The 24,108-nt window shown below is 39.6% G+C and overlaps 1 protein-coding gene across 1 annotated transcript in view; it reads right to left on the minus strand.

Moving 5' to 3' along the window:
* C4H8orf34 (chromosome 4 C8orf34 homolog) overlaps positions 1-24,108 on the minus strand; it is a 114,971-nt gene that overhangs the window by 77,107 nt on the left and 13,756 nt on the right. The window lies entirely within an intron of this gene.

Raw genomic sequence — 24,108 nt, forward strand, 5'->3', positions numbered from 1 at the left:
TTCTACATGTCTTAAATGATGGGTTCAAATCAAATATTTCCCTTCCACTTGTGCTCTTCTTCTGATTCCTCAGCTCTTTGAGCCCCTCATCCTAGATCACATTTAAAGGATTCTCTGGGAGTGTAAAAGAGAAAAGCTGCTTCATTAGAAAGATGGACTGATTTGGATGAAGCACAAAGTGAATTCTTACCAGGTATTCTTCAGAAACTCTCCTCTTCTGATATCTTTAATTGTGATTCATGAGATAGGGGTTGTTTGTTTTTTCTTGTTTAACCAAATAAAAGTATAATAGTAGCATCAGACACATACGTGGAATTTTGAAGGTGCAAGTTGGCTGGCAGACATGGGGATGCAGGGCAGTGGTATTCATTCAACTTCATTTCCAACTTATGCTGACATGAGGGCGAACTTATCAGTTTTCAGAGACGAAGGGCATATGACATGTCTGAGAGGGGAATCAAACCTTGTTCTTCAGAGACAAGGTCCAGCTCGTTCAACTTGCTCTTTCAACTTCCATCTGTCTCATTTGTCCTTTCTGAGGAATTCTACCTTGCTACTGTAGAGGGAGAGTTGGGATAGTGGGACCTCCTTTTCTGGCATAACTAGTTTTCAGAATTTAGATAAATATGTCATTGAGTATATTATGGATGATGACTTTTGACACTATTATCCTCACTGCTGTGGGAGAAAATGACCATTCTCCTAGAGGTGACCTGAAACAATATTCAAATATTGGCTGCTGTGTTTTCCATTCTTTTCCTAATGAGTGGCATAGAATTTGTCTTTTTCACATGTCACACTCTGGGTTGGTATTTTAACACCAAGAGAAAATAATTTCATTGTTTGTTTGGCTCCCTGAAAGAGGTAGCTAGTAAGAAATGTATTATTTCTTGTTTTTGGGTATTTAATTTATGAACCCTTCCATTTTTAAAAAAATTAAGAATACATAAATTACTACTTGAAAATGATATGTGATGAAACCTAGTGTTCTACAAATAAGTAAAGAATTGATTTGACATAAAAGTGTTGCATTTGGTGAATCACAGTGAGAATGTTTTGCTAATACATCTCACCAAAAAGCAATTTTACATAAATTAAAGATTTAATAAATTAAAGTCTTGGACAAAATGCTGAATCGGTGCTAGCTCTTCCATTCATAACAGCCTTACTTTTTATTTCACATATTTGTAATCCATCTTCCTCATAAGATGTTCAAGGTATCTCACAAGATACATTTAAAATACAAGAAAAGAAAAATCAATAGGTAATTATGGCTCTTTTAAAATAGCATAGAAAGCCCCAACAGATGATAAAAAAGGTTAAATAAGTTTATATTTGGAAATGCTATCACTGAATTATGAGCTTGTAAATGTGTACTCATCTTTTATTTATGGGTAATAAAGTTATCTTTATTGTTATGCCATGAATGAATTATATGCTTAGAATAAATTACACATTCAGCTACTTTTAGCATCATGTTCTTTGTTGAAAGCCAAGAGTGTGGTTACCATCAAGGGTGCCAGATCAGCCACATGGTCATTTTGCAATGCATGGCCTTTACCCATGTTTACCTGAAATCACTGGATAATCTTTAATTTCCCAAATGTTTATACATCATCCCACTTTTCCGAGGTTTAGGCAGACCATGGAAAAGGAATGACATTTGCCTTGCCCCCTCTAACTTACCTTAGTGGTGCCCACTGGACATCAAAATTTATTTTATTTATTTATTTGCCACATCCTTCTCAACCCAAAGGGGGCTCAGGGTGGCTCACAGTGGCCCCAAACACTCCTTTTCCAATGTTGTTGTTCATTCGTTCAGTCATCTCCGACTCTTCGTGACCTCATGGACCAGCCCACGCCAGAGCTCCCTGTCAGCCGTTACCACCCCCAGCTCCCTCAAGGTCAGTCCAGTCACTTCAAGGATGCCATCCATCCATCTTGCCCTTGGTCGGCCCCTCTTCCTTTTGCCTTCCACTTTCCCCAGCATAATTGTCTTCTCTAGGCTTTCCTGTCTCCTCATGATGTGGCCAAAGTACTTCAACTTTGTCTCTAGTATCTTTCCCTCCAGTGAGCAGTCGGGCTTTATTTCCTGGAGGATGGACTGGTTGGATCTTCTTGCAGTCCAAGGCACTCTCAGCACTTTCCTCCAACACCACAGCTCAAAAGCATCGATCTTCCTTCGCTCAGCCTTCCCTAAGGTCCAGCTCTCACATCCGTAGGTGACTACAGGGAATACCATGGCTTTGACTAGGCGGATCTTTGTTGTCAGTCTGATGTCTCTACTCTTTACTATTTTATCGAGACTGGACATTGCTCTTCTCCCAAGAAGTAAGCGTCTTCTGATTTCCTGGCTACAGTCTGCATCTGCAGTAATCTTTGCCCCTAGAAATACAAAGTCTGTCACGGCCTCCACGGTTTCTCCCTCTATTTTCCAGTTGTCAATCATTCTTGTTGCCATAATCTTGGTTTTTTTGACGTTTAGCTGCAACCCGGCTTTTGCGCTTCCTTCTTTCACCTTGATTAGAAGGCTCCTCAGCTCCTCCTCGCTTTCGGCCATCAGGGTGGTGTCATCTGCATATCTGAGGTTGTTAATGTTTCTTCCAGCAATTTTCACCCCAGCCTTGCATTCATCAAGCCCCGCACATCGCATGATGTGTTCTGCATACAAGTTAAAAAGGTTGGGTGAGAGGATGCAGCCTTGCCGTACGCCTTTCCCAATCTTGAACCAGTCTGTTGTTCCGTGGTCAGTTCTGACTGTTGCTACTTGGTCCTTGTACAGATTCCTCAGGAGAGAGACAAGGTGGCTTGGGATGCCCATCCCACTAAGAACTTGCCACAATTTATTATGATCCACACAGTCAAAGGCTTTAGAATAGTCAATGAAGCAGAAGTAGATGTTTTTCTGAAACTCCCTGCCTTTCTCCATTATCCAGCGGATATTGGCAATCTGGTCTCTCGTTCCTCTGCCTTTTCTGAACCCAGCTTGAACATCTGGCAACTCTCGCTCCATGTATTGCTGGATTCTTCCTTGAAGGATCTTGAGCATTACCTTACTGGCATGAGAAATAAGGGCCACTGTACGGAAGTTTGAGCAGTCTTTCGCATTTCCCTTTTTTGGTATGGGGATATAAGTTGATTTTTTCCAGTCTGATGGCCATTCTTGTGTTTTCCATATTTGCTGGCAAATGGCATGCATCACCTTGACAGCATCATCTTTTAAGATTTTAAACAGTTCAGCTGGGATCCCGTCGTCTCCTGCTGCCTTGTTGTTAGCAATGCTTCTTAAGGCCCATTCAACTTCACTCCTCAGGATGTCTGGTTCTAATTCATTCACCACACTGTCATAACTATCCTGAATATTATTATCCTTCCTATACAGATCTTCTGTATAGTCTCGCCACCTTCTCTTGATCTCTTCAGCTTCTGTTAGGTCCCTGCCATCTTTGTTTCTTATCATACCAATTTTTGCCTGAAATTTACCTCCAATGTTTCTAATTTTCTGGAAGAGGTCTCTTGTCCTTCCTATTCTGTTGTCTTCTTCCACTTCCATGCATTGCTTATTTAAAAATAGTTCCTTATCTCTTCTGGCTAACCTCTGGAATTGCGCATTTAACTGGGCATATCTCCCCTTATCCCTGTTCCCTTTTGCTTTCCTCCTTTCTTGGGCTACTTCCAGTGTCTCAGCAGACAACCATTTTGCCTTCTTGGTTTTCTTTTTCTTTGGGACGTACTTTGTTGCCACCTCCTGAACAATGTCGCGGACTTCTGTCCATAGTTCTTCTGGGACTCTGTTTACTAAATCTAGTCCTTCAAATCTGTTCTTCACTTCCACTGTATATTCGCTAGGAATGTTAGTGAGATCATATCTAACTGGTCTGTGTATTTTCCCTGATCTCTTTAGTTTTATTCTAAATTGAGCAATAAGAAGTTCGTGATCTGAGCTACAGTCAGCCCCAGGTCTTGTTTTCACCGACTGGATGGATGTCCGCCACCTTTGGCTGCAGAGGATGTAGTCAATCTGATTTCGGTGTTGACCGTCTGGTGAGGTCCATGTATAAAGCCGTCTTTTAGGTTGTTGGGAGAGAGTATTCGTTATACACAGCGAGTTTTCCTGGCAAAATTCTATCAGCCTGCGTCCCGCTTCATTTTGTTCTCCCAGACCATGCTTGCCTGTGATCCCTGTTGTCATTTGACTTCCCACCTTGGCATTCCAGTCTCCTGTAATGAAAATAATGTCTCTTTTTGGTGTATTATCCAGTAGGTCCTGCAGATCCTCATAGAACTGATCTACTTCTGCTTCTTCAGCAGCTGTGGTTGGGGCGTATATTTGGATCACTGTAATGTTGAAAGGCTTTCCTTGCACTCGAATTGAGATCATTCTGTCATTTTTTGGGTTGTATCCAAGCACCGCTTTAGCGAATTTCTTATTAATTATGAAGGCTACTCCATTTCTTCGATGTTCCTCTTGTCCGCAGTAGTAGATCTGGTGGTCATCTGATGTGAAGTGGCCCATTCCAGTCCATTTCAGTTCGCTGACCCCCAGAATGTCTATCTTTAGTCTTGACATCTCACCAATAACAACATCCAATTTGCCCTGGCTCATAGATCTTACATTCCAGGTTCCTATGGTGTGTTTATCTTTAGAGCATCGGATTCGTCGTTCACCTCCAGTACCGTCGGCCGCTAGCCTTCCTTTCGGCTTTGAGCTAGCTGCGTCATCACATCTGGGGCTAGTTGAACTTATCCTCTGCTCCTCCCCAGTAGCATTTTGGCCATCTTCCGACCTGGGAGTCCCATCTTTTCCAATGACACGTAGAATAATGATATCCAGCAGTCTGAGAACATGGAAGAGAGGAAGAGCAAGCTTCATCCCAGGTACCAAGGAGTGTTCACTACCATTTTGTTGCCCAGTGAGTACCACTAAGGTATATTGGGAGAGGTGGGAAAGGAATGCAAATGGTGGATGAGCAGCAGTGAACTGATTCTGCATTGCTCACCTGTGCAGCCGCTATCCAGCTGCACGGCCATTTCAGGGGCTTCTAGTGTAGCTTCCATGGATGCTTATCTGAAGCAGGCCACTCTGGATCAGCACTGGGGTAACTGACCTGTGAAGATGCACTCAAAGAGGCATTCACACTTTTATAAAGTGATTAGTGGGAGAAGGAAGTCTACTACACTACATCTGCTCTTTTATTTTCCCCTCCCTGAATTTTAAGTTTATTTACTCAGGCCTTATGCTTCCTTCTTACAAGCAGAAGTCATTTCTGCATCTCTTAGTCTTTGTTTCCCTTTGATTTGGAAATACCAAAGTATTTTAATATTGAATATAATGTTTTAAAATTTTAATATGTATTAATTTTAACTTTAATGTTTATTGGAATTGTATGTTGCTGAAAGGCATTGAATAATTGCCTATATGCAAGCCACCCTGAGTGTCTTTCGGGGTTGAGAAAGGCAGGGTATAAATAGGGTAAATAAATAAATTAATATCATCTATGAGCTTCCAACCCTAACAACAGAGATTACACTTGCACAAGAGCCAGCTTTATGGACTTCTTATGACAAAATGCATTCAGACTCCACATTACTTGGGACTAGGGGCACAGGACCCACATGAACATGGAAAACACACACACACACCCCAAAAACACTTATTTACCTCTGTAAGAAATTCTAGATCTTCTAGTGCAACTCTTATACATTTCTGTACAAATTAGCTTTTTTAAAAAAATCCCTACAATTTTTAAGTACACACACACATATGCAATTAGTGATTTTTGACAAATCTACAATAGGGAAGAGATCCCAGATTCACCATGAATCAGCTTCTGTTTCTAATTAATATCACAGGTTTCCAGACTTAAACTGGTTTTGTTGGAAACTCTGAAGTATTCGATGGCTTCAGGGCAATCTGGACAGCTAGCTGGCTTGGATCTAATTTATATTCTTCCACTATCCAAATGGAACACCAGGAAAAGGGGGATGAATTGTATCCGAGTCACCACTCCTAGCAAGACACAGAGCTCTTTGCAAGCCTCTTGCGACATGAGAATGAAGGTGGGGAGATCACTCATCCCTCTTCCTGATTACATGGACACCTCTGCTGATGTCAGAACAAGCAATGGCCTGGAATCTGCACTGAGCTGTGTGACTGGCTAGGAGTGGCAGGAGTGACACAGTGGGTGAGGATGCAGTCCAGTGGAACACTCTCATGTGGATGGCATCTTCAGGGCCAGTCCAGATAATTTCTGCTCCAGATTAAACAGCCAATGTAGATTTGCCTGAGTGTTCTACCAGCTGTTCAATAGAAATCTAGGAGTCCCCGGGGGCGCAGTAGGTTAAACCCCTGTGCTGGCAGGACTGAAGACCGACAGGTCACAGGTTCGAATCCGGGCAGAGGCAGATGAGCGTCCTCTATCAGCTCCAGCTTCTCATGCGGGGACATGAGAGAAGCCTCCCACAAGGATGATAAAAACATCAAATCATCCAGGCGTCCCCTGGGCAATGTCTTTGCAGACGACCAATTGTCTCACACCAGAAGCGACTTGCAGTTTCTCAAGTCGCTCCTGACACGACAATAATAATAATAATAATAATAATAATAATAGAAATCTAGTTTCCTTATAGTTTTAAACAATAAATACAGTGTAGCTCTCTCTGTGGACTATTAATTATATGCCAAATTACAAACAAGTTGTTTTACCCATATATGTATATTTGCCAAGCTGTTAATTGATAATGCTCTATTTTGTTTCAATAACTGGAAAAGGGTACATGGAACAGTCAATTTAATTTTCTCTTTGGATTCTAAATACACCATATAAAAAGTATAACATCTGCCAGGTTATTATTTCATTATTATTCTTTGCAGTTACAATATAAAATTGCCTTGTCCACCTCTACTTTGAGAGCTGCTATAGCAATAAGCTACCTTTTACCATCCTACCTCCCTGGCAACCTTATTGACTTTGATAGTGCTACACAATATACTGAAAGGGAAACAGCCACAGCACACAAAATTCTCAGCACATAACATCTCCAAAGAAGATTCTTTAAGCCTCTGATAGCAGGTCTCTTGTTAGTCTCTCCCAACAAAGATGTGAATGTAGCATTTCAATGTGCTTTTGCCATTTGAATGGTCTGTGAACTGTTAAAGTCACATAAAATTTTAGAATGCTTATGTAACATTTTTATCTAAAACACAGAAAAGCAACAGATGATAATACTAACTGCAATTAGTATACATTTCACACTCAATATACAAAGTTCAATGTAATCTTCTTGCTTTCTGTCAATACCAATCTGGCAGCTTCACTATATCTGCTTGCATTAACACAGGAAGGATTTATTTCTGAATTCTTTACCTGCCAATTTATTTTTCTGGATTTCTATTTAATCTTCTTCAACATGACTTCTCCCTTCATTTTCCTCATCTGTGTTATTCTTCATGAAAACATAACCCACATGTGTTTCAGAGATACTGCATTATTTTGCAAATTGGCTTCTGAATTATCCCTTTATTACATTCACAAATGTGACATTATGTGTGTTTAATTCTGAGTTTACTATGAAATTACCAAGAAGCCTAATACAGGCCTAGCAAATCCACATCTTTTCATGAAGACTTTACTTTTGCTCCAAAATATGCTCCAATTGTATTTAGATGTTATTAAAAACAGAATTCAACATTTAATTTAGAATATGCCCTTCAAATATAATGACCTGATATGTTCTATTTTTAATTATTATTTTCTGTTGTTGTTTATTCAGTCATTTCCGACTCTTCGTGACCTCATGGACAAGCCCACGCCAGAGCTCCCTGTTGGCCGTCACCACCCCCAGCTCCTTCACGGTCAAGCCAGTCACTTCAAGGATGCCATCCATCTTGCCCTTGGTTGGCCCCTCTTCCTTTTTCCTTCCATTTTCCACAGCATAATTGTCTTCTCTAAGCTTCCCTGTCTCCTCATGATGTGGCCAAAGTACTTCATCTTTGCCTCTACTATCCTTCCCTCCAATGAGTAGTCAGACTTTATTTCTTGAAGTATGGACTGGTTGGATCTTCGCACTGTCCAAGGCACTCTCAGAACTTTCCTCCAACACCACAGTTTAAAAGCATCTATCTTCCTTTGCTCAGCCTTCCCTAAGGTCCAGCTCTCACATCCGTAGGTGACTATAGGGAATACCATTGCTTTTACTATGCAGATCTTGGTTGCCAGTGTGATGTCTATTCTTCACTATTTTATCAAGATTGGATATTGCTCTCCTCCCAAGAAGTAAGTGTCTCCTGATTTCCTGGCTGCACTCTGCATCTGCAGTAATCTTTGCACCTAGAAATGCAAAGTCTGTCACTGCCTCCATGTTTTCTCCCTCTATTTCCCAGTTGTCAATCATTCTTGTTGCCATAATCTTGGGGTTTTTTTTATGTTTTGCAGCATCCCAGCTTTTGTGCTTTCTTCTTTCACCTTGATTAGAAGGCTCCTCAGCTCCTCCTCTCTTTTGGCCATGAAAGTGGTGTTAATGTTTCTTCCAGCAATTATCTAGGTAACCACATACAACTTCCTTGCAATGATAGAGTACAGACATGGCACTCCTATATGGCTGTTATCTGGAAAGCACAGCAATCTGCTATAGCTGCTGCATTTGCACGTATACTTATATGAAAACACACACATACAGACTGCCAAAGAACCAAAATAAGCTCAGAATGAAGAATCAAAGCAGACTGCTACATTTCACCAATCAATAAATAATAATAATAATAATAATAATAATAATAATAATAACAACAACAACAACAACAACAGCCTTTATTTCTACACTACCCTCTCTCCTCGAAGGGACTCAGGATGGTTTACAGACACAAAACAAAAAGGTAAACATTCAATGCCTCAAATGAATACAAACGCATCAAAATAATACAAGATAATGCACAGAAACAACAGTAAACTTACAACAAGGAATTAAGCATCTAGATGAAAATAATTTTAAAAATCCAATAAGACATAGTAAACTAAAACATGAATAAAACTTTACAACATATATCCTAAAAGCTATTAAGACACAATTATATTAAAATGGCTTTAAAATGGCTAACACCAGTATTCATTTAAGATATACTGTAGCAGCCATAAAATACAAGTGGGTTAGCCAGCGTTCCAATGTATTAAAAATGTCCTAATCCTCCTCATCTCCATAAGCTAAAGAGCATAAGTGCATTTTCTGAAGTTACTTAAAAGAGAGGAGGGTGTGGCTGGTTTTATTTCTTTAGGAATGAAGTTTCAGAGACGGGGAGCAATCACAGAGACGGCCCCCTCTCTTGTTCCCATTAACCAAGCTTGTGATGGGGATGGGACCGAGAGGAGGGCCTCCTCTGTTGACCGCAATGCACAGGATGATCTCTATAGGGAGACAAATAGCTTGGTACACAGCGCTATGTTATAAAATCACTGAATTGGAAGAGACCACAAGAGCTATCCAGTCCAACCCATGCCATGCAGTAATACATAATTATAATCTCTACCACTACTGTATGTCTTCTTATTTCTTATGAGAAGGAAGGAGGGAGGGAAAGAAGGGCGGAAAAATCTTGTGTATATTGGGGATAATAGATCATGACCTGTTAGGATCGCTGACCATTGGGATATAGATCATGAACTGTTAAGATCACAATCTAATTGGAGTAGCAGAGTTTATTTGGTAATAGACGATCACTGAGCATGTAGATATTTTGTTTCTGTTTGATGCTTTCAGCAGATAATGACACAAGCTGATTTCTTTTAAAGATAATAAGATTTGTTTACTGATAGCTTCATGTATTTAAAGATACAGGCACATTTCTTGTCAAGGCTTAAAAACTTCAGTAATATTTCAGACAGTTTGTATTTTGAGATTATGATCTTTAACAGTTTCTTCATAAACTATGTTGCTTTATACAGCATTCTGTAGTAAGAGCTTACTTTCAAATAAAACACAAGCCTCAATAGCTTCTAAGTTCCTAACATTAGTTTCTGGGATCTAACAGACTTAAGCTCCAAGTGACATTCTAAAAGGCTCAAGGCTGTTTAAAACTGAACATTTTAAACTGTCACTGAGTTCAGTCATGTGACCTGCAGCCCCTCCCACTGCTTTAGGTATATAGAGATAAGGAAACTGCAAGTCAAATAAGACATTTACTTCAGGTTATAAAACAACACATTATAAATGAGACAAACATCATAGGGAAGAAGCTTGAGAAGGTTGCTTCCTCCAATAGTGCATTCCAATCCTTTTTTCCTTTTTTTTTTTCTATCCTTAAAGCAGGGACATTTTTATGGCATCTGTCAGTTCTGGCTTTCAGAAAACCAAGGTAGAACAGCAGAAACAAATGATAGCAGGGGTAGCAGATGCCAATTCTCTGGCTTCCAAGAGGTAATAGTAAAGAACAGCCAAAGTGATGACTGGGTGGCATGGGGAAAAGAGCAAAGACAGAAAAAGTGTCTGATGAAGAACTTATAACTGAAACAACCCTGGTAGTTACAATACATATGCCATTTTAAGGCATTCATATCTTCCGAGGAGTACATGTCCAGTCTAAGAATACCCTTCTCTGGATGGCACAAAAGAGCAGTCCACTCACTTGTGGGTTATCTCATGTCCCAGCTGAGACTGCATGAAATAAAAACTTGAATTGTTTCTCCTGCTATCCAAGGATGCATCATCATCATCGACTTGTCATTCCTAATTAGTCAACCCATATTAAACAAAACAAAAAAGAAGATATGACTATCACTCCAAATGTCTTAACCATGTCATCAATCTTTACTCCTCCACAGCCAAAAAATCTCATGGTATTTATCCCTTATTTATTTACTTTATTTCTATTCTGCTTTTCTTCTGATATACTGTAGGGATTCAACGCAGATAGCAGCAAACAATACAACTGTAACAGAGAAAATGCATTAAAATGTTAAATCTTTTGCATCATGGAACATATTCAGCATGGTCAAAAGAGCTCCTTTACCAACCTGTGTGGCCCAGGTACAAAACATATCCACACAGAAGTTTAAAAAAATAAATGAGGTTTATTTTTCAGTAAGTGGGTGCAGGATTGAGGCCTAAGGATGAAATCCTAAATACATTTACAATGGGCTAAGCTCCAGTGGCCTCAACAAAATGTATTTTTATATAAACATGTTATAAAATTCTTTGAATGCATTAATTATCTCACAAACAAGACATTTATAATTTTTGCTCTATTTCGTTCATAAACTTTTAAAGTCACAATCACAATTCCTTCTCTCCCTACTTCTTTCTCTCCCACAAACACACAACCAGTAAAAAAAACTCTCTGGCATTTTCAATGTGCGAATCAAGACAGGCTTAAAATGTAAATTGTTTCAGTACTGAATTACACATTAGAAATAAACCACATTAATTCTACAATTAGAAAATCAATGACTGCTTGGGAGAAAATTTTCTTAACTTCAAGTGATCATTGATTTCCATTTTCAAGAGGTTAATATGTGTGTGTGCGTGTGTGTTAAACTAAAGGCCATAGATCTGTGAGGGGATATTAGGAATACAGAGGCACTCTAGAAATAAAAGCCAGGGGCCTGTAGTGGCAAATCTCTCTCACACGAGAGTGTAGTTCAACTGATTTAATAATCACCACATGTGAATATAGAGATATCCAAGTACAGAGATGAGAAGAATTGAAAGTCACACATCACAGCCCAGAGGCGAATTCCTAGCTACATATTTCCTTATTTTGTGACTCTGAGAGGTAGGTCACAATGAGAGTAATGTCTTAGAAAATTATATCAGGCACAGAAATGATTTGGTCTGTTACTCCTATCACACCTTGGCTCTGGAGACCTCTCAAACTACCCAAACTCAGATGTTCAAGAAGCAGACAACTCAAAGTTTGACAATGACACATGTACCCACAAAACAACATATGCTTGTTTACATGAAACTAAATTCTCTTGAAATCTATTGGTCTTTCTGAGAAATCACAGATAAGACAAGAATATGTAATAAGTTATTTTAAACGCACTGGACTTTATGACTGTGAGCATGACTGGAATGCACATTATTCATTACCATATGGAACAACTCTAATCTTAGATTATTACCCAAAAGCCAAAGCCTGTAGTCTCAGAGAGACATAGAAATTCACTTTCAGAGAAAAGCAAGATATCACTTCATATCAAAAGAATCTATATTTGACAAAGTAATCAACGCTAAAAGAAAACTTTAGTAATCAGGAAAGACTCAAAATACTTTCAGATGTAATTGTTGAGCTGATTCTCATTTATAATGCCCTATTCTCATGGGGCAGGAAGCCCATTGTTTTTTCCTGCAATCAGAGGTAGCCCTAGGTAATTTTCAACGGTAAGCAAACAGTATTTTGGCACCCCCCCCCCCCCAACCAATCACTGATATATATTTTCTAGGCCTGGGTAACAACGCAAAAAATTGTTTCTAAAATCGATTTGTATTTGGGGTTTTTTTTTTGTTTCGATATTTAAAATAATTACAAAATTTTCCCTTTAAAAAGTTCGGTATTTACGAAATTTCGTTAATATTTACAAAACATTTTGTAAAGATGGCGCCCTTTTTTTCAATATTTTTTCAATATTTTTTAAATTTAATTATTAATTTAGTAGAATAGGGAGGAGAAATTATTATTAAGGAGGGAAGGCAGGCACTCACTCTGGCGGGCCCTCAAGCGCTGCCGCCGAGTCGGGCCCGGCTCCTCCGAAGCAATGCGAAATTGGGAGAAGGGCTCCCCAAAGGCCATCTAGCCCAGCCCTCCGCTAAGGAATTGGGAGAACGAAGCACAGCCCTCCGCTAAGGAATTGGGAGAACAAAGCACAGCCCTCTGCTAAGGAATTGGGAGAACAAAGCACAGCCCTCCGCTAAGGAATTGGGAGAATGAAGCACACCCACCGCAAAGGCGAGGAAGGAGGGACGGGCCGCCTTCCCGCTGAGGGTCGCTCGCCCTCTCGCTCGCTTGCTCAGCCGGCGCCTTCCCCACCCTCTCCTCCTCCTCCTCCTCCTCCTCCTCCTCCTCTTTCAGGCTCTGACTGGCTAAGGAGAGGAGAGAGAGGAGAGCTCCCAGCAAGCATCTAGCCAAGCCATCTTACGTATTTCCGAAATGGACGGAAATACAAAAATTTTTGGCGCATGCCGTTTCGATATTTAAAAACACTTCCGGGTTTAAAAAATAAGTTTTGTAATCGTTTTGTAATTGCTAAAATTAATGAATATTTAACGAATTACAAAATTAACGAACGAAACCGCCCAGGCCTAATATTTTCTGTTTGGCGTGGGAGTTCTGTGAGCCATATTTGGTTCAATTCCATCAATGGTGGAGTTCAGAATGCTCTTTGATTGTATACATCCCAGTAACTACAACTCACATATGTCAAGGTCTGCCAAGTGATCTGATATTTAGTATCTATGTAATAAATCTATAAAATATTATTCCCGAGACCTATGTAACCAAAATGCAAAGCTATGTGTTTGTTTTTCAGATAAAACTCCGCTTACGTTCCATGAGTTTTATTTTCCTGCAAGTGTGTACAGGTTTGCAGTCTCAGCTATACATTTGCATTGGCTCATGTCATTTTGATGGATTACATTCTATTCTTGCAATTTATATTTTCATAATCATTGAAGACACCTTCACACTAGCATCTAAACTTCTCAATGGTCACTATAAAGTCCCCTTCATCTTAGCTAGGAGGTGAAACAGAGGAAGGCAGCAAAATTGTAGATCAGTCCTCAGGGAAGCACTCTAATCAGAACACAAAATGTGATTCAACCCAGTTAATATTATATATAGAATAATAGAGTTGGCAAACACAGCAAGAGCCATTCAGTCCAACCCCCTGCCATGAAGAAATACACAATTAAAGCACTCCTGACAGATGACCAACCTATTTAAAAACCACCACACGTCAAGGCAAACCACCCCATTGTCAATAGCTCTTAAAATCAGTAAGTTCTTTAAAATGTTTATGATCTCTCTTTTTATGTAAGCTGAATCCTTTGCTCTGTGACCTAGCAAAGATGGGGAAAAACAGTTTTACAGCAAATTTTCATAATTCACAGTGATCCCACTAATAGCACACATGCCACAGATATTGTGGTAAGATCACCATAACCAGCCATATATTCCCCCCTGACAAACTCACCTTGGATGAAGGGGGTAATCAACCATCTCCAATCCATTATATTACTTTGAGCCACTCCACTTTTTTTTCTTGCCACACATGTGAATATCCATTATTCTTGTTAAGTATTAGTGCACTTAATTATATGTTAGTAGCTACTGCTTAACTAACTTGGTCTCCTTGCTGCCCCTCCATCTATTTTTTCATGTCCTGCCAAAAGTATCAGCCCCTCATTCCATTTAATACTTTCCTACCATAAATCCCTTTCCCAACTATTTCAAGAAGCTGGCAACAGATCAAAAACCTTTTTTAAAAAACTGAGGTTACAGAAAGGGAGCTTTTTTATTCAGATTAAGACTCAAAAGAGCCACATTTCAAACAAATGGTCAAGAATGCCATTTATTTGAATTGCAGCAGCTACAATGTGAATATAATTTATTTTAGTCTATGCAGACAAGCCCCTAGTTTCTGTAGCAGTAGTTGACAAGCTTGCTCCATTTTCAATATGACATCCTTTCAAATATTTAAACATGGCTATCATGCCACCTCTTAACCTTCAAGCCTCCTAGCTAAATATGCCAAGCTCCCTAAACCACTGCTCACAAGAGCTTGTCTTCCAGACCGTTGATCATTTCATTTACCCTTCTCTGGACATATTCCAGTTTGTCAACATCCTTCTTGAATTGTGGCGCCTAGAACTATACACAGTATTTCAGATGATCTGACCAAACCAGAGTAGAATTGTACTGTTATGTCCCTATTGCGTCTCCCGAGTCCTCTTTGGGAGAGATAAAGCGAGATATAAATTAACATAACACATGTATAAATAAATTTTAACTGCTGCATCACAATGCTGACTCATTTGTACTAAGACCCCTAGATCCCTTGCACATGTATTCTTGTGCAAACCAGGTGTCACCCATTCCATACGTGAACATTTCATTTTTTTCCTGACTAAAATGCAGAAATTGTTTTTGTTAGTTTTCTAATATGTAGCAATAATTTTGAATTATGATCTTGTCCTATGGGCTATTAGCCACCCCTTCTATTTTGGTGCTTACTAGTCCATTATTTATAAAAATGATGGAGATCACTGGGTCAAGGACAGAACCTTAAGGTACCCCACTACTCTCCAGGATGAAGAGAAGCTATTGATAAGCACCCTTTGAGTTCAAACAGTCAACCAATTACGCATGTATAAATGTAATGGGGAACCTTGTCAAAAGCCACTACAGCCACAGCATTCCCTTCATCTACCAAGCTTTTAGCTATCATAAAGGTGAGAAAAGGTTAGCCTAGAATGACTTGTCTTTGAAAAATCCATGTTGACTTTCAGTGATCACATCAAACCTTTCTAAGTGTTTGCAGGTTGTCCGTTTAATGATCTGATGGTATTGATGTCAGACGGACTGGGAGGTAATTTTTGGGTCCTCTTTTTTAATCAGCAGAAACCCTGAGCTATATCAAATACAGTACCATGCTCAATTAAGACTATAACAGCTAATCTGAAGTTTCTAGTACACAGAAATCAATTACCAATTTTCCACTTGCAACAGCTTTATACATTTTAGCAATGTATCTCACTTTTCCAACTAAAATTACAATATAGAGATACATTCCAAGCAATATAAAGTATCCCTGATACCACGGGTAGCTTTTGTAGCAATACAGAACAGAGCAAACTAGGCTAAGAAAGAGAGTGAACATATAGGTCATAGCATCTGGGCACTGTTTGTTTTCTTTGTAGAAATGATGATATATCAAAAGGCAGTAATACTCAAAGGAATTTCTCACTAGGAGAAAGAACAGAAGGAGGGATTTTAATCAATCAAGGCAAGCTCCTTTTCCTCTTCTAGCTCTGATAAAATGCTCCAGAGGTTTAGGGGATACTCTGGAACATCATGGCAGGTTGGCCTAGGAGCTAGAGAAAATGGGGGGAATGGCCAAAAATTACCTTTTACTTCAGAATTTTCTATAGTATGCAAGATAAAGGTTTTCCCCTGACATGAAGTCCAGTCATGTCCAACTCTGGGGTGTGGTGCTCATCTCCATTTCTAAGCCAGAGAGCCAGTGTTGTCCATAGACACTTCCAAGGTCATGTGACCAGCATGACTGCATGTAGCACCGTTACCTTCCCGCCGGAACAGTACCTATTGATCTATATATTCAATTTAAAGATGAAGTCTGACAACATTTCTAATATAGACTAGCCACATTTAGTTCCAGGCAAAGTAAGTGCAATTCAGGTATTCATTCAGCAGTACCTATTGATCTACTCACATTTGCATGTTTTCGAACTGTTAGGTTGGCAGAAGCTGGGGCTCACAGCAGAAGCTCATGCCATTCCCCGGATTCAAAACAGAGACCTTTTTGTCAACAAGCTCAGCAGCTGCGCTAACGGGGGCTTCATAGTATACAAGTCCATTCCATAAATGAAAAGATCAGTACCGATCACTGAAGAGAATTGACAATCTCTACTGTAAGATGGTCTTTAAACAAGAGTAGTGTTTCTGATTGCTCCGTGCTTTTTTAAAAAAATCAGAAAAGTTCTCTTGTCTATTTTTAAGAGTGCATTTATTTGTTTTCTCAGTATTACCTGTATAACAAGCCCTGGCAGACTTAATGGTGATATAATAAATATAAATAAATAAGTAAAAAATCTAAACAATTTCCTACACATAATGACAATAAACCAGTATCAACAGGGACTGTTATTTAAAGCATAAATGTATTGGCAAAACCCAAGGTACTATGTAACATAAAGTATATATCATTAAACACAAGAAATAAACAGATACAATATAACTTTTTAAGGAATGTGTCGATCACTAGATTGTACCAACCAAAACCCCCTTCCACACAGCTGAATAAAATCCCACTTTTTCTGTTTTGAACTGGAAGATATGGAAGTGTATTAGTGCTCTTCCATTCAGCCATATAATCCAGAATATCAAGGGAGAAAATCCTACAATATCTGCTTTGAACTAGGTTATCTGAGTCCACACTACTATATATTCCAATTCAAAGGAGAAAATGTGGAATTTTAAACAGTTGTGTGGAAGGGACCTCAGATAACTCAGTTCAAAGTAGATATTGTAAGATTTTCTGCCTCGATATTCTAGGTTATATGTCCTTGTGGAAAGCCCCAAACTTGAACCAAATTCACAATTATGCCTACAAATACTTCCAAGGGCATATAACTTACAACACTAAGAAAAGCTTTTTAAAAACAGATCTCTAATCTAAAATATGACATGCTACAAAACTTCAACTAGACTAAGAATGAGCAAGTATGGTAGTTTCCAAAACATTCTCAAGTCTCCACTGGAGTGGAGATCTCCTGAAATAAGAAAATCACCTCTGTCATTTTTAGTTTTGTATTGCTTGAGTGGTGATCTTAAATATACACGATCACTGTACACTTACATAATACAGTTAGAGCTCTATAGCCAATTAAGATGATGAACAATTTTAAGTCCTGCCCGAACCTTATTATTAATCTATCCTTTAAATAAGGAGTCTTTGTGTGGAAGTATATAAAAAACAAAACCCACTTGGATACACAAAAACACTGGACATGTAACCACTGCTGTTGCTTCTGCCAAAACAGTTTCTAATTCATACTCCAGAAGCCCCTTAACCTTTTCAACTCAGACTCCAAAGATTCCTACAATTTTTCTTAATTGTGATTTCTCCCTCCCATTAAACCCAAACCTGCTCGTTTACTCCTTGCATCACCTTAGTCCTCTGAAATGCATAGGTCCCTTTCTTAGAGATCTATCATGCCTCTCTCATTGGAAGTTAGCTTTTAGCTTAATTTCTTGGTTAATTCTAACCTCCTCACCAAAATTATCAGATATGTATGAAACCTCTGGGCCACGTTAGTTAATCACAAAATTCTCACTTGCTTGAGCCACGAGAAGGATTTCATACTGTTGCACAGTTCATCTATCAGGATGTATAACATCAACTATATAATTGCTTTAAACTGATAAATAAAAGAAGCATTAACTAAATAGAGAATCATTATTTTTCTTCCTCCAGGTGTGCTGAGATCTACAACATTTCCCACCAATTAGCAGTTGGTATGCAGGTGGCAATTCAGCAGATGAAATATTGGTGCTTTCTGAGAAAGAAGGCCAATTAATCGGGAACGTTTGTGGACTGCAGTCCACAGTTGCAAACTGGAGCTTTAAAACAACTGCAGGGTCAAAAGTAACTCTACTAAAATTCAGCAAAGAGACAATTTGGATAGTTTTACATAAGCTGCCCTGCTCTAGCATCTTCTCTCTGCAAATAGAGAGAAGATGCTACTTTTCTTACTGATTAAAAAGTGTCAACTGCTGAGTCTTCCATAAACTGAGATCTACTTACCGGACCAGTAATTCTTGGTTTCTGCCCCACTAATCAGACCTCCTCTAAAGCTTCCAACAATAGTTGCTTTTCTCACAGTTGGCTTAGAGATGAGATGTTAAGTCTCTCACAGACATCTCCAGGAAACAAAGCTACATTCTGAAGATCCAAAACAGAATTTTCCTAAACAAAGATTAATACTATGTGAAGGGATTTTATGGTGCAGTAGTTCTTAATCTGTGGGCCCTCAGATGTTTTGGCCTTCAACTCCCAGAAATCCCAACAGCTGGTAAACTACTTGGGATTTTGGGAGTTGTAGGCCAAAACACCACAGGTTGAGAGCCACTGTTATAGTGTCTCAGAGACCATGACAAAGGACTAAGGGTGCATCTACACTGTAGATTTAATGTAATTCAACACCACATTAGATGCTATGGCTCAATGCTATGTGATCATGGGAATTATAGTTTGATGAGGCACTATCATTTTTCAGAGAAAGCTAAAAACCTTGTAAAACTGCAACTCTCATGATTTCATAGCACTGAGCCATGGCAAAGGAAGGAAGGAAGGGAAAAAACTAAATTCTTGTGAAGAAGGGTCACATATAGAGCTCTGTTTACCACCAAAGCCATTCACCATATACACAAAAATGCCAAAAGAAATATCCCTCTTAAACATAGAAATTAACTTATTTTAATTTCTATGTTTAAGAGGGATATTTCTTTTGCATTTTTGGGAAGGTCAACAGAGCACCTTCAAGAAAACAGTCTTTCAATGTTCTTTTGTGTGTGTGTGTGTGTGTGTGTGTGTGTGTAAGATCACAATCGGACTGACAGCAACTATGAGGATGACAAGAAGAGTGAGTATAAGACAGTGCACGGAAATCATAAAGGAATAAATGCGACCAAGAATAAATCTCCTGTGAAAACTGATACAGACCTAGTGCCAAACAATCCATCACCAGGGACACTCATGGTCATGAAAAGTGAAATTAAGCTTGCAATTGTAGAGGCGATTTTCCTCTACATAGAAACATCTCAATCCTGTCAACTAAGATGGATAGCATTGCAGACTCCACTAACAGAACTCTCCAACAGAGCACTGAAAATAATAAAAAATAAAAAAAACTCAGAAATGAAAAAAAAACCCTTTGCTTTACAAGATAAGCTCACAGAGATTGAAAATTACACCTACAGATGTAATTTATAGTAGGGGGAGGGTGTCCAGAGTTGACAGAGCAATATGACATGCTTTCCTTCCTAACTAAATGGCTGAGAGAAATCTGTCCAGAGATTCTGCTTGAGCCAGATGGCACAGAGTATATTCACTGATTGATTTCCATCAGACCATAATCAAGGAAACAATATTGGTCATGGGATATCATTATTAAATTTCTATGATTACCAAGAAAATGCCGATTTTTCAAACCTTAACTGAAGATCTCAATTGAGAATGTAGTAAGGCTAAAATTATCATACTTCATGACATTATTCTAGAGATCTTGTACCAAAGAAAGACATTTAAGGAAATCACATACATATTAAGAGTGGTGAACATATGCTACAGATGGGGGTTCCCTCTGAAGTTAATGTTTTCGGTCTATGACAAATCATATGCTGTCAAAATGTCACAAGAAGGAAATCTGCTAGAGAATTTAGACATATCACTCACTGAATCAGCAAACTCCTCTAATGTCAAAAAGAAACTTCCAACTGAACTGAATGCTAAGTGGTGAGCTATTTTGGGTCTAAGTCTCAAGAAACAGGATAATAATAGTTGTTGTTGTTGTTGTTCATTCGTTCAGTCGTCTCCGACTCTTCGTGACCTCATGGACCAGCCCACGCCAGAGCTCCCTGTCAGCCGTTACCACCCCCAGCTCCAGCTCCCAGCTCCCTCAAGGTCATAGTGGGATGGTGGTAATAATAATAATCACCCTTCAACTGTCAATTTTCCTCACCATTTTCAGCCCCCTCCTATCTCTGTTTTCTCACATAATTCCAAAACTCTTGTTATTTTTACTAGAATAATGCCATTGGTTGCATAATATATTAACTGATTTAAATATTTTTATTAAAGGTATAATAATAACCCCTTTAGCTTATACTATTTTAATATTATTATTACTATTATTTATATCCCACTTTTTCTCTTAAAAAAGGACTCAAAGCAGCTTACAGTAAAACCAATACAATTAAAACCTAGAAATATACAAACATTAAAATTGAATTAAGCATGAATAGTTTTTATTTGTAGCGAAAAGCATAGCACTCCTTGACTTGATCTTTAAAACCTCCTTCTTCAAAAGCCTGTCTGAATAAAATGTTTTCGTCTGCTGCTGGAAAGACAGCAGGGAGGGAGCCATTCTGGCTTCCCTGGGCAGGGAGTTCCAGAGTTGAGGAGCAGCCACCGAGAATGAAGGCCCGCTCTCTCATTCCCACTAACTGGGCTTGAGAGGGAGGTGTGACAAAACAGAAGAGCCTCTCCTGAGGAACTCAGGGCTTGGGCAGATCCGTACAGGGAGATGTGATCAGCCAGAAAGCCTGTACCTGAGTCATACAATGCTTTAAAAGTCATAACCACACTTTGAATTGTGCCCAGAAACAAACTGGAAGCCAGTGGATCTGCTGCAACCGGGGGGGGGGGGGGTCTGTCTGCTCCTGTAGTCAGCCTCAGTTAGCAACCTGGCTGCAGCTCTTTGAACCAGGTGAAGATTCCAAATACTCTTCGAAGGCAGCCACACCTTGAGTGTATTACAATAATTCAAACAGGGTATAACTAAGGCATGTACCACCCTGGCCAGATCCATCATCTCATGGAATGGGTACAGTTGGTGCACAAGTTTCAAATGTGCATAGGCCCTCCTGGCCACTGCAGATACCTGGGTCTCCAGGTTCAATACTGAGTCCAGGAGAACCCCCAAACTGCAGACCTCTATCTTCAGCAGGATTGTAACTCAATTGAGAATAGGCTGAATCCCTATTCTCTAATCTGCCTTCCGATTGACCAGGAACACCTGTCTTGTCTGGATTTGTTTTTCCTCACCCCGTCCATTACTGATGACAGACACTGGTTTAGGGTCAGGACAGCTTCCTTGGCTTGAGGTGAAAATGAGTAATAGAGTTGAGTGTCATCTGCATATAGATGGCACCACAGTCCAACACTTTGGATGACCTTCCCCAGTGGTTTCATGTATATGTTAAACATCATGGGGGACAAAACGAAACCCTGAGGAAGCCCACAGGACAATGATCAGGGGTTCTAAAAAGAGTCACCCATCACTACACCTTCTCGATACAGCCCTCCAGGAAGGAATGGAGCTACTGTAAAATAGTACCTCCAAGTCCCATTCCAAGATGGCCCAGAAGGATACCATGGTTGATGGTAATGAAGCTTCTGAGAGATCTAGGAGAACCAACACTCCCCCTGTCCAGTTCTCTGCATAGGTCATCCACCAAAGTTGTCTCTGTTCCATTAACCAGGCCTGAAACCAGATTGAAATTGATCTAGATAATCCATTTCATTCAAAAACCACTGGAGTTGGGAGGCCACCACACATTCCAATAAAAGTAAAGGTAAAGGTTTCCCCTTAACATTAAATCCAGTCATGTCCGACTCTGGGAGGTGGTGCTCATCTCCAGTTCTAAGCCAAAAATCCAGCGCTGTCCGTAAATGCCTCCTAGGTCAAGTGGCCATCATGATTGAATGTAGCGCTGCTACCTTACTGCCTAAGCAAGTACCTATTCATCTACTCACATTTGCATGTTTTCAAACTGCAAGGTTGGCAGAAACTGGGGCTAACAGCAGGAGCTCACCCAATGCCCCAGATTCAAACCACCGACCTTTTGGTCAACAAGTTCAGCAGCTCAGTGGTTTAACCCGCTGCACCACCAGGGGCTCCACATGCTCCAATATCTTTCTCAAAAAAGGAAGTTTGGATAGTGGCCAAAAGTTGCCCATTATGGAGTGGTTCAGGAATTGCTTTTTTAACATAGATCTCACAACTGCCTCCTTTTGGCAAGTTGGAAGTCGGCCTTGTTCCAAGGAGGCACTGACCACCACCTTCACCCACTCTGCCAGTCTCTCTCTGGCTTGTTTGATCAGCCAGAATGGGCAAGAATCTAGAACACATGTGGTAGCTCTCACCTCTTCAAGAATCCTGTCCACATCCTCTGGCTACACCTTAACTCAACAAATATTCAGGCCGACATGTCCACAAACCCGGACAAGCATTTTTCAAGAAAATGCTTCTTATTGTTATATGGCATTCCTTATATCCCCACACGGAAAGGTTACACATATTATTAACCAAGACACAAAATATATACATATTGATCATTTCTTAGCTTCCACCTCATTCATGCAATATATTAAATCAATAGACATTAATCATATCTAAAGTCAAGACCATGCTCCTCACACATTATTTTTAACTCCAAACAATGGAGGTTCAAACACATTATTAAACAACATATAATCTATTCTATAAAACCAAATATTCAAATCTTTTTTTTCAGGAAGATGAAACAACAAAAATAAAGCAGTCTATGCTGTGGATTCATAGACTTTTCTGGATCATGCCAGAAAAAATGTTAATTCAAAACATTAGTCACAGGAGGAAATGGGAAGTTCAATAATACTAACAAGGAAAAGGTCAGAATTAAAGGCACAGAACACTGGTTTATACCTAATGTTATTTTTATCAGCATGGAAAGAAAAATTAAAAACTACTTGCTAATAATATAAAAGTGGGGGGGGGGGGAGAGAAAAAAAACAATATTTAAAATCATATACAAGCACGGATTTCTGGAATCTAATCAGCTAAAATCTAGTCTAGAGGCTCCTTTTTTGGAGGTTTTTAAAGAGAGACTGGATGGCTATCTGTTGGGGGTGCTTTGAATGTGATTTTCCGGCTTCTTGGCAGGGGTTGGACTGGATGGCCCACAAGGTCTCTTCCAACTCTATGATTCTATTATTCTATTCAGGGGCCCCCTGGTGGTGCAGTGGGTTAAACTGCTGAACTTGCTGACTGAAAGGTTGGCGGTTCAAATCCGGGGATCGGGATGAGCTCCCACTGTTAGCCCCAACTTCTATCAATCTAGCAGTTAAAAACACGCAAATGTGCGTAGATCAATAGGTACCGCTTCTGCAGGAAGGTAATGGTGCAACATGCAGTAATCCTGGCCACATGATCTTGGAGGCGTCTACGGACAATGCCGGCTCTTCAGCTTAGAAATGGAGATGAACACCATCTCCCAGAGTTGGGCATGACTAGATTTAATGTCAGGGGAAACCTCACCTTCACCTTAATCAGCTAAAAAAATGACAGATTTAGCTGTTATTATTGCAAAAGAATGTTAGTGAGATCATATCTAACTGGTCTGTGTATTTTCCCTGATCTCTTTAGTTTTATTCTAAATTGGGCAATAAGAAGTTCGTGATCTGAGCTACAGTCAGCCCCGGGTCTTGTTTTCACCGAATGGATGGATGTCCGCCACCTTCGGCTGCAAAGGATGTAGTCAATCTGGTTTCGATGTTGACCGTCTGGTGAGGTCCATGTGTAAAGCCGTCTTTTAGGTTGTTGGAAGAGAGTATT

Source organism: Anolis sagrei, chromosome 4 (genome assembly GCF_037176765.1).
Source record: "Anolis sagrei isolate rAnoSag1 chromosome 4, rAnoSag1.mat, whole genome shotgun sequence".
NCBI classification, from domain to species: Eukaryota; Metazoa; Chordata; class Lepidosauria; order Squamata; family Dactyloidae; genus Anolis; species Anolis sagrei.